General features: G+C 39.0%; 1 long non-coding RNA gene across 1 annotated transcript; it reads right to left on the bottom strand.

The window, feature by feature from the left end:
* Positions 1–1,449: 1,449 nt before the first annotated feature.
* LOC308190030 lies at positions 1,450–4,127 on the bottom strand. The gene is made up of 2 exons (XR_013946788.1): positions 3,948–4,127; positions 1,450–3,806 (listed from the first exon to the last, which is right to left on the bottom strand). It is a non-coding gene; the product is annotated as an uncharacterized lncRNA (long non-coding RNA).
* Between the last annotated feature and the right edge of the window lie 7,380 nt (positions 4,128–11,507).

Here is an 11,507-nt window from a genome sequence, read left to right as displayed (position 1 = left end):
AAATACAAGATGGTGAGAATGGTAGATTCTACTTATGCATCTGTCTTCCTGTCAGTTCAGAGTCACCTACAGATCCACTAGACTTTCTGTTCCACACCATAAATTCCCAGGTAACTACAGAGAGCTTTTAAACCCCACTATAACTATTCCTACTGTGGAAAGACAGAAAAAGAGATCTATCTGATTGAAACGTAAGACATGTATATATGGCAGATTTCAGCCAAGTAGAAAGATGGAAGAGTTAATCCCTATTCAAAATGTACAGCTCATTAAAAGTCTGGAAAACAAAGCAAGATATTTTGCTATCCAGGGTTGATATTAATTAAGTGATGACAAAAATACTTTTTATTTCTTGGATATTTATCTTTATGCAGGAGGATGGGTAGAAATTACAGCCTGTTCCTTGGGGAAACTGCATGGAAAGAATGAAGCCGCTTGCACATTTTCTCCATGTTTCTCTCTATATCCTAATAAAACAAATGACAAACCATTTTCCTGGTTTTTAATTGTTTTTGATCACTCCATGTATATGTAGATGTGTGTTTTGTTCCCTAACATTAGGTAAAGGCTATGAGTGTATGAATCCATCATATCTTTTAAAAATTTCTCTCAGCTTTTGTTTTTCTCACTATGCTGCTGATTAATTTCAATTAACTTAATCTAAGATGGTGAAACATTTAGCAGATACAAGTGGCACATTATAGTTATTAATGCTGTCAAGGCTAATTGGAGTGTTGTTGCATGTTGCCTTGAATTTGTCAGCTTCTTTCAAATCCCGATAAATAAGTACATGGATTGGATTGCAGTGCAGGTAATAAAATAGCTTTTCAAACCATGTCTCCAAACATTTTTCTATCCTGCTAATATTAATAATCTAAAAAGAGATATATATTTTTTTCTGCTGTTGTTTTTAAAGTAGGTTTTTGCCTTTTTAGGTTCTTAGAAACATAGGAGCTGGAAATGCCTTGGAGCCCAACATTTTAAAGCGATATTAATACATATTACTAATAATTTATAACAGATCTCCTCCCCTACCCAATAATCTCCTTCTCCCAATAATTAATCATTCTGCACTCTGTAAAACGAAAGTTTTATTTTCATTTCTGAACGGATAGTCAAAGATACATTTCAATAGTGTATGAACATAAGCTTGTTTCACCACAACTACCTTTAAGACATACTTAACTGTAAGAACTTGATGAAGTATCATGAAGCACCTTACTGTATGAAGGCCAGAGTAGAAGACAATTTAAAAAGCAGACTTCCCATCAAGTCCAGCCATCAACCTGACAGATCAAATCCCATCACTAAACCAGATTCCTTAGTGCCATGTCCATACATTTCTTAAATACTACCGGGAATGAGGGCTCCAATATTTCCCTATGCAGTCCAGTGCAGTCCATTCCAATGATTAACCACTCTCTCCATGAGGAAATTCTTCCTAATATCCAGTCTAAGACTCTTTTGGTGTAACTTGAGACAATTTCTTCACATCCTATCACTTGTCACCTGAGAAAAGAGACTGATGCTCTCCTCGCTGCAACCTCCTTTCAGGAAGTTGTAGGGAGCAAAGAGGTCTCCCCTCAGCCTCCTCTTCTGACTAAACAAACCCAAATCCCTCAGCCACTCCTCATAACTCTTGCTGTCCAGTCTCTTCACCAGTTTCATTGCTTCACTGCTGACCGTGAGTGAGTTTTTAACTCAAGAGAAGATTCTGCCTAGTCAGGGACAAGATGTCATTCCTTACCTGTTTTGAAAAGTACATTTTAGAGAGTCGTTGTCTCCTTTTCCCCACAAAGCACCTAATTCAAGAAAGAGAAACACATTATGACAAAGAAACCTTGAAGGTTTCCTAGAACTTGATTAAAAGCCCTACTCACAGCTTTTTGAAGGATGTCACAAGACATAAATTCTTGACTGATAAAAAAATAGGAATGTATACTGTGATGATTCATGAGACTTTGTTTTGTGTTCTTTTCTCATTTGGTCATTTTCAAGAGAGAATCACAAACCCTAATCAAGCACAGTTCACAGGGATGGGTTACACCCTTCAACAAACAAGGCCACACAGCACAAGAGTTGGGCACAGAGTTTGATTTCAGCAACCAAGAATGGGACCATCCACAGGTTTGGCTTACTTGGCTCTCTAATAGAAATCACCAGGATGACCAAGATAAGGTGCTGACATTAACACTTCTGCAAGCTGCCTTTATTCTTAGTCACTGCCTCAGTACTTTTCTACCAGCCCCTCTAAATACGTCTGAAGAAATGTCATTTGCAGCATATGCAGAAGGTGGTTAATTTTGAACCTGGATCACTGCTTTAATTTCCACATACCATTAATTTATTTAATTTCCAAATTGCTTATTTTCACAAGTGAGGGGTTATGGTCTTTGACCAGTTCCTCTAACAAAACTAATTTTCTCCTCTTCAGGTCTTTGAGTTTTGCTCATGGTAGCAGTTCTGAAGGGAAAAGGTTTGTTACAGACATTAGTTGATCTCAAGTTGCATAAAATCCCAAAGGACTTTCACCTAATATATTTATTTTAAAGGCATAAAGGAGCAAATGATTCTGAGATAATTGAAACATAAAATCAATGATAATTGCTTTCCACTTAAGAGCATATCCCAGACATTTTGCTTGTGCCTTCAGTGATATTCTAGGCAATGTTCATTCTACTGCATCTTTTCTTCTAGCTCTTTGCTAGTAAAAGTTTTTGATTTAGGGGGATTGACTTTATTTCTTTTTTGTGGCCCCAGATCCCTCTTCTTAATCACCTTCCTTAAATTTTTCTATTCAAAAACTAGTAATCACATCCAGAAGAAGATATTTATCCATTATTTTTGTGAGAGGAAAAAAAAATTAAATACTGCTTTAAAATTGTAGGTATTTCCTTTTTATTTGGTTTTGGTGGATTTAATCCCTCCACTTTTTTTCTTATTTCTGATAGCAATGATTTTATTTGACCCTTAATTTGACTTAAGATATCTTCATACCAGCTATGCTTCAGGGTAGCATGCAGGTCTGTCAGGGCTCATCTGAACATTAATTTTGACGGCTGAGGTAGTTGCAATGCAGCATAATCCACCTAACCCTTTGTACAGCCTCTCACATCCAGGGCTTTTGGGATGGTTATTCAGCACTAAGAATTCCCCCCCTGCTCCTCATGTACATCAGGAAGCAGCTCCTAAGCCATCACAATTTACATACTAAGTCAGTACCAATCATGCCTGATGACAAATTTACCTGGTTGCAAAACCAGAAAAGTGCCAAAGCAGCTTCACAAGCAGTTCAGTTTTTCTTGCTGTAAGAGTGGTAAGCGCTTGAAGCAACCAAGAACAATCTCCTCTGGGAACTGATCTCCAACATCCATGTTCACTCCCCATCGCTTTGGCTTATCATCCACATGCTCATTTGCTGCTGACCAGAACCAGAAGTCTTCTTCCACCTCAAATCTTTCTTTTGGTGTTTCTGTCTTCAGGTTTTTTTAGTAGTACCAATAGTTTAAACGCATAATTTATGTCAGGCTTTATCTGACGTTGGGATATTGAACAACTGTGGCTGTGAAAGGAAATTTACCCTCCCCAGATGAAATATGTTCCTGAAATTATTCACTACAAGCCTAACTCTGTTTACAGTGACACATACAGTAAATTGAAGCCCAGCCTTTCAAATCCAGGGCTGCCTCAACCCATGGGACTCCAGTCCAAGTAGAGAACAGCCTTCTCTTGCTGCTTGGCTGCATCTCTGTCACTCTTCAGGTCTTCCAGCACTTGTAACACAGAGAGGAGTGAGAAATCAGTGTCTGCTAGAGGAAATAAAAAGATAATAGAAATTACTGTATAGTGGCGAGGATCCCTGCTTTGCTCTCCTTGGTCAACACAGCTGTGAAGTATCTTTTGTATCAGGTAGGATGAAACTATGATGGAGAATTAGCAGAGCTCACCGTAAACTATGTAATTTTCAGAATATGCTTGGGTTCGTTGACTTCTATGGACTGACAGTCTGGTTAGTTCCTTTTCCTGGGCACTCTGTTCCTAGATGAAGACCACAATATTGCAAATATCTTCCCCCCTCACATGGAAACAGGCAATTACCACAATATTCCCCACCTGTGATTGTCATCTTTGCTGAACCAATTTTTAAAGGAGGATGCAAACTTCTGAACAATGATATTTAGAGATCAAAGTTATTGGAAACCTGTCCGTTATCTCTGGTTTATCAAATAAAACATTTCAGAAGACAAGATAATTTTGTCCAGTAAAGTGTTCATGGTCAATTAACCATTTATTTCATTACAGTTTCCATGAGTTGGGATGGATGCAGTAAAAATAATCTGAAACCTCATGTTGATTAAGAACATCTGTATATATACATACAGTCATTTAGACTATGCATGCTAGGTGTCCACCTAAAGCTGATATTTAATACATCATCTGAATCCATTGCTCTAGTTGCAATTTATTTGTCGGTAGTTCAGTAGTTCTCTTGGAAAACTGCATGTTTAATGTCCTCTGCTTGATTCTGCTCATATAGGAGAGAAAATTCTGCCACAGATACCAACTTCAGTTCATGAGCTCACACTAAGAAGACATGAGTTTTCCACCCTGGAGATTGTTTCTGCCACAGCTGCTCCATCTGTTCTCATTTCTCACCCTAAAACCAGCTGTGGAGGAACTGTCATACGCAGAATTTCACTGGCACTGCCTTCCAGCAATGGGAAGATTTGGGGAGCAGAGACAGTTCCTGCTGGAAACCTTTCTGAACGTAAGTCTTTGTAAAGTCAGAACTGAGAGCTACTGCCCTGGAGTAAATCCCCAGATAGTGTCTAGATTTATGGAAAAAAATGTCATCAGATTTTGCATTTAGGAGAGAATTAATCTGCTGCCTGTGTTGAATGATAAAGGAACCCTCGGGGGGGAAGCTGCAGCAGGCAATAATAATAACAATAAACCTTTTATAAAGAATCTAAGCCTCATTTTGGTTAGCTTTTGAGAAGCAGATGCACAAGAGTGTTATTCTGAAGGTCGATATTGTAGCCTGTCATAGTGAAGCAGAGCAGGCTAAGGACCTCACACAGTATAGTGTACCTTTTCTGCTGCAAATCACCTTTGTGATACCCAAGGGCTGCGTCTGCTTATCCCACTCAACAAGCAATATGAGAAGTAACTTGTTTAAACAAATAAGCATGGCAAGAAATTCCTCTCTTCCTTGTGCTGTACTGGAGAGAGTAGAGTATACGGTTGCTTTCTGTAGTGGAAGTGATTTAAACAAAAGCAAAATACTGTCATGAGATCACAGGAGAATACAGTTGCTGAGGTGGTAAATGTCTCAGGAAAAAAAAAAAAAGAATTCATAACTAGATGAATAGAATTATAAGAAAATGAAGATAGATAACAATAGAGAGCTAGGCTGGGGATACCACACAGGACACAGTTTTTATTACTAAACAAACTTTCCCCATAGATTTCCAGCCCCAAACTCCCGTATTTTCTATGGATCTATGGATGCTTGCTCATTTTGGATGTGTTGTTGTTGTTGTTGTTGTTGTGACACAAGTGGCTTAGTGTCCATAGGAAGGACTGGACATAGTGACCTAAGATTCACACTCTTTTCTCAGTCAGTGTATCCAAAATCAAAAAAGTCTCAAGGCTTCTTCTGCATGGTTTGTCTGAAATGCCACCATGGACATTTACATCTCATTCATTGCTTCCAGATTCTCTCTATATCTGTTTGCACAGGATGAACCCAAAGCCAGAAGCTGAGCGCTCCAATCCCGGGGTGCCAAGAAACACCGTAGAGAAAGATATATATATCAATAAGAAGGTAAATAAGGAGATAAATTTGAGCAGGTAAGTAATGACAGGGATATAGCTCGGTCTAAGTGCATAGATTGAGATGGATTGAATTGTTTATCCTGTTAACCATTACCTCCACAGTAATGGATATTCAGGTTTCTGAAAAGGCTATTTTATTAAATATCATCTGTCTGTATTTTCTATATGGTTTTCTGTATTTGTCTCTCAGCAACAGTGAATGAGTTTTTCATAAAACTAGCAGTAGTTCTGTCTTCTGTTTCCATCAAACGTCTGCAGAAAGAGACCCCAGTAATTGCCAGCTCCACTATTTGCACCACACTGAAGTTAAGATGCTATCAAAAGTAGCAGTGCAAACTAATAAATAAATAAATAAATAAATAAATAAATAAATAAATAAATAAAATTTATGTTGATTAGCCTTTAATTAGATTGGAACTGGTCAGCATGCAGTCTTTCCCAACATTATGCAAAGTCAGACACTGGACTTCGGCATGGGCTCAATTAGAGAAATGACCTAAATACTTAATGGATTAAAATTCTCTGAAACTGTCAGGGTTTGGATATTGACATCTGATTTGAAGCTTACTTGTGTTTATAACTAGCTGTAAGTGACCTTATGGTTGGGTTTTATATGCAATCTTCCTCAGGTGACCTGGAAAAAAAAAATGAGGAGGCTTTCCTTATCTGTTTGACTTCATGTTCACAGTATAGGAATTACCATTTCCAAAGAATTTTGTTGTTTCTGTTTCCCATCCCAGATGAAATCTAAAACTAGACATGTGGCATCCCAGCCAAATCCCCTGAAACAACCCAACAAAATACACACTCTCTGGCCCCTGGTTTCTCCTGTACCCAGCTCCTAGCCCTATAGTCTCTCCATTGACTGGCTCCCATACACATACACATTCACACAATAAAATAATCAGAAATTTTGATAAAATGATAGGACAGATGGCCTTAAAGTCCACGTTTATATGGACTCCACTTATGAATGGATCCAGACTATATAGCATTAGATTCTTATGCTAATCTTTACTTTCTTCTTACTAGTCTTTTTCTTAATCACATACTTCATTAGCAACAGCCTTATAAGATCTTGTTGAAGTCTACAGCCCTTTCTGTACTAAAACACAGCCCTCCTGGTACTAAAATAATCTGTTCAAATACGATAAATAAATCCAAGCATTGGATTAATTATCCAGCTGAAATGCCATGCTGGGAGCTTTTCTTCTTTTTATCCTTGGGTGGACCATAAATCTCTCTTGCGGCATGGCTTTCCTCTCTTGTTAAGATGGCAAACCATTTCATGTTGTGGGAATGCAAATCCCTTTGTATTTGCCAATAAAAAAAAGCCTATCCTTGTCTAATTGTATACATGGTAAGAGATCCTGTATTCCAAGATCAGATGACCTACTATTTTGTACCCCATCAATCTATGCATCAAGTCTAAACTATTATAAGGAACAAGGTTGAAGTTTATTAACAGCACAACGACATCGTGTCAATAGCACTGGAACCCCATTAGAAACATGCTGCTGGTTGTAGGGCCAGCTTCTGGCTTCTGCCAGAAAAGAGAAAGGAAAAAAAAAAAAAAAAAAAAAAGAGGAAGTTCACAACCCAAAACAGAAGATGTGAGTTTATTGATTTTATTGGTTATTATTCCCACTTCCTCACTGAGCAGTTCTTATGAGCTTATCAAGACCAGAAAAAAGCTACTGAAAAAACTGCTCTCTACTCCTACACTCTTCCTCTCCCTCTCCCTCTTCACCCCTCCTCTTCTCTCTCAAAAAAGTTTTCAACTGTTTTATTTCTCACAACCATGAGGTTAAACAGTTTACCAAGAATACATTTCTCTCTCACATTGGGCTGCATAGGCAATGAGTCAAAGTGTTTGGAAATAATATGATTTTGCACTGAAGGGTTACATGCACTGGAAAAGTTCTGCAGTCTCCAATTATTCCTAAACAGTTCTTACACTATTTGTCTATTTTAAGTGTCCACTAGGGCAGACTTTCTGGCAATGTACTGCAGGATCAGAAGGGGGAATAGAGTTCATTAAGAATACCAGGTAGTGCTGGCCTGGCTTTACTGCATGAAGAAAAGTAGAGTTTAGATTACCAGGCATGGTACTTCCTTTCAAAGCTTGATTTTGGGCATATAATATCACATCAGGGTAGGCATCAATCAGGATGATTTTCATGAAGCAGAATAATGGGATGGATGGGCTGTGTCATGGGCATTGCTAGTGAGCACTGGGCTCTGGCAGATGGACCAGACCTGGCTGTTAGACACAGTCACAGAAAGGTTTCCTGAGCAAATATTGATTTGTAAAGATGAATTCAGAGACAATTATATTGGAGGGTGACAGCTGTTTTAAGAATTCTTTTTCTGCAGAATTTTGTTCCAATTCTTCGTTTTCCTAAGGCCATTAACTCACTGCATCCCCAGGCCCACATTGGGGAAGGGGTAGAAGTTTTGCATAACTATTTTTGAGGTGACATGGATCTCACATTAATAAGAGAAAAGGGAAAAAAAAATGATGCCAGTCAGCTTCTAACTGCCTTGGGAGAAAAAAGCACTATCCTGCCTTAGGCGGTGTTTTCTCCTCCACCATGGTGAGCTCAAGTGAGCTGTCATCTGGGAAGCTTCTACCATTGCTGCTGCCACATCTGTCTTGCAGCATCTCTCAGGAGATAAAGCACCACCACTTTCAGCAGGACACTTAATGCACAAATCTAACTTCACTCTAACAAGGCTAAAAAAAAAGGAAAACAACCTAAGATAGACAGGGGCGTAGAAATCCCCGTACATCAGACAGCTGCATGCAGACAAACCTGAGTAACAGGAGACCTTCATATTCTGGGAAAAAAGTTTACTCTAGCCAAATCATTTCCTTGTCACTCCTCTCCTACACCCCAAAAACAGATTTGCAGCATGATACATTGAAATCAATGCTGTGTTGGCAGTGCATCACTCATTGCCCTGCGCCTACTCAGAAGACTGTCACTTCTGTGCCATAAATCTTTCTAGTGAAGAGATAATGCTCTGGGTCTCTTCCCTTTTCAGCCAGTGAGGTCACCAAGAGCTACCCTATTTATAATCAATATTTCATCTGCCATACCTTTTGTTGATTGACCTTGAAACTATTTCACATTAATTCATCAGGAAGGTGTGTCCTTTGCTACTTCGGCATTTAGTTACTGTCAATAGGGTAAATGCATGAAAAGTATTTTTTAAAGAATCCGTCCCCTTTCATACATTCCTGGATAATAATTTTATTACAGGGCTCCCTCTTTCATCTGTGTTATCTGTTTTCCATGGACAGAGGCCCTTCATCAAACCAGATAATTTTATTTGCTGAGAGATGCTTTTGTGCAAAACCTGATGCCTAATTTATGAGATAAGCTGGACTGACAACAAAATGACCTTCTCCCTCTATCTGGTTATTAAATTGTTTGTGATCTAATAAAAAGCTGGTAATACACTCCGTTTCAGCAGGGCTTTAATTTCCTACCTGACATTTAGATTAAAAAGAGTGTGGATTCAGGGAACAAATCTGTCATGGTCTGAAGCAGACTAGAGCTCAAAAGCTGAGCTCTGCTACCCCCCGAACACCTCGGAGGGAAGAGTGACTGCTCTTCCCATGCATTTGGGACTGCAGTCCATGCATTTGACTCTGAGAAGGCAGAAGCTGTTGGTATGGAGAGTCAGCAATGCAGGATTTTCCTCTGGAGCTCAGTTAGATGACGGATGTCTAAGCACAGTAAGGGTGCAAGTGGACACACAAACCTCTGTGCCCCCATGCAGAGATCTGTCCTGGTTCTGGCTGTAATCCCTCACACGGCTATTTGTGAGGCTACAGAAAAGCAAACCCCATCTCTTTCTGTCATCTACTAAATAAAAATATTACAGAATCATGCTGGGGTAGGCCTTTGTTCATCAGTTAGAAGCCAATGATGCATAGGGTCCTCACGCTTCTGTGGTTCTCCAGGCATCCTCATTGCATTATCCCACCTCTCTGGTTATGTCAATACAGTCACACAAGCAAATGCTTAAGCCTGTCCTTAAAGCCTGACTCAACTACCTTCCTTGCTTGTTGTTGTCCAAACAAACTTGAGCTTAGAAAGGAAATTAGCCTACATCTATCTGAGAGCAATACACATTTTTATGCAGTAAGAGGAAAAGACTTATACCACAGTGCTTTTCTGTGTGATATCAAGAGTCTTGCAATATTTGAGTAAGAGCAAAAATCAAGTTCACTGCTCATTCCAATGTACTGAATGTGCATTTTCTCTAGAAAATCTCAATTTTCCTGCAGAAGTAAAGCTACAGAATGAACATAGCGGAATTTCAAGGATTTTTTTTCTTATCATGAAATATTATTTTCAATAAGCAGAGTTTTCCACCTGGAAAGACTATGCCCTGGCTCTATAATGTACACCGAATCAAAAGATGTGAGATGTTCTAGCAGTCTTTGATTCTTAACAGTGACTAAAAATGCGGCATTTTAGGAAATGATGAGGAAAGGAGCCTCAGTAACACAAAAATTGCGTAATGTATCTCAATAACTATAGAAACCTTCCTCAATAAAACATTAAATTTCTCTGAGTTCTTCAGTCTTCACTCAGTCACCTACTTTATGTCACTCAATTTGGTATGTAGTTCTTTCTAGGAGAAAAAAAAAAAAACTGCATTCACTCCTTATTGCTGACAGAATATCTAATATTCTGATCTTATTTAGTTATCTGCTAGGTTCTCTTATAATTTTTTGTCCCTGTGCCCTGCTTTGTGAGGAAGATGTTGCTTCTTTCAAAATAAATAATTTAAAAATTTCATATGTAGCAGAGAGCAGCAGGATTGGTTTTTGTCTTGAAAGGAGACAACACCATTCAGATCTAATTATCAAGTGTAACTCCAGAATTATAACACTGATGAAAATAGGGAGGAATCCTATGTGATGGAAACATTGTTCTACAGATGATAAAAGGTAAAAAATGGTTTCAGAAAGGCTCTGTACCTGGTATGTCTGTGGGGCAGGAAACCTCACGTCTTTCAAGTCCTCTCAGTTGCAAACTACAGCCCTATAATGCATAGGAACTTTGATGAAGAAAACACTGTATATTCTCTCTTCTTTGGGGTACCAAAAGGAGCAATATTTTATAGACACAATGCATAGATAATCAGAGTTAGCATTAGACTTATGAGTTGTATCTACACCTGTAAATAAAATGGTCTTGGAGACATTCTCCAGTCCCATGACCATTCTCTTGTTCTCAGTTCAGTGGTGTAGTTGTGTCCAAGGACCTAAGAAACATTTGCCTTTTTTAATATTATCAATGAATATAGTATATTTTCAATGCATATAAATATCTGAAGGGAAAGTGCAAAGAAGATGTAGCCAGGCTCTTTTCAGTAGTATCCAGTGCCAGGACCAGATGCAATGGACACAAACTGGAGCACAGGAGGTTCTGTCTAAACATCAAGCAGCACTTCTGTGCTGTGCAGGTGGCTGAGCACTGTCACAGATTGCCAGAGAGGCTCTGGAGTCTCCTCCCTGGAGACCTTCAGAAGCCACCAGGACGTGGTCCTGGGCACCCTGCTGGAGGTGGCCCTGCTTGAGCAGGTGCTAGACCAGATGGACCCAGAGGTCCCTGCCAACCTCAACCAGTCTGGGATTCTGTGATTTT

The sequence above is a fragment of the Anser brachyrhynchus genome, assembly GCF_964034855.1.
Source record: "Anser brachyrhynchus genome assembly, chromosome: 2".
NCBI classification, from domain to species: Eukaryota; Metazoa; Chordata; class Aves; order Anseriformes; family Anatidae; genus Anser; species Anser brachyrhynchus.
The sequence above is the reverse complement of the archived record's forward strand: the minus strand, read 5'-3'. Positions and strand labels throughout refer to the sequence as shown.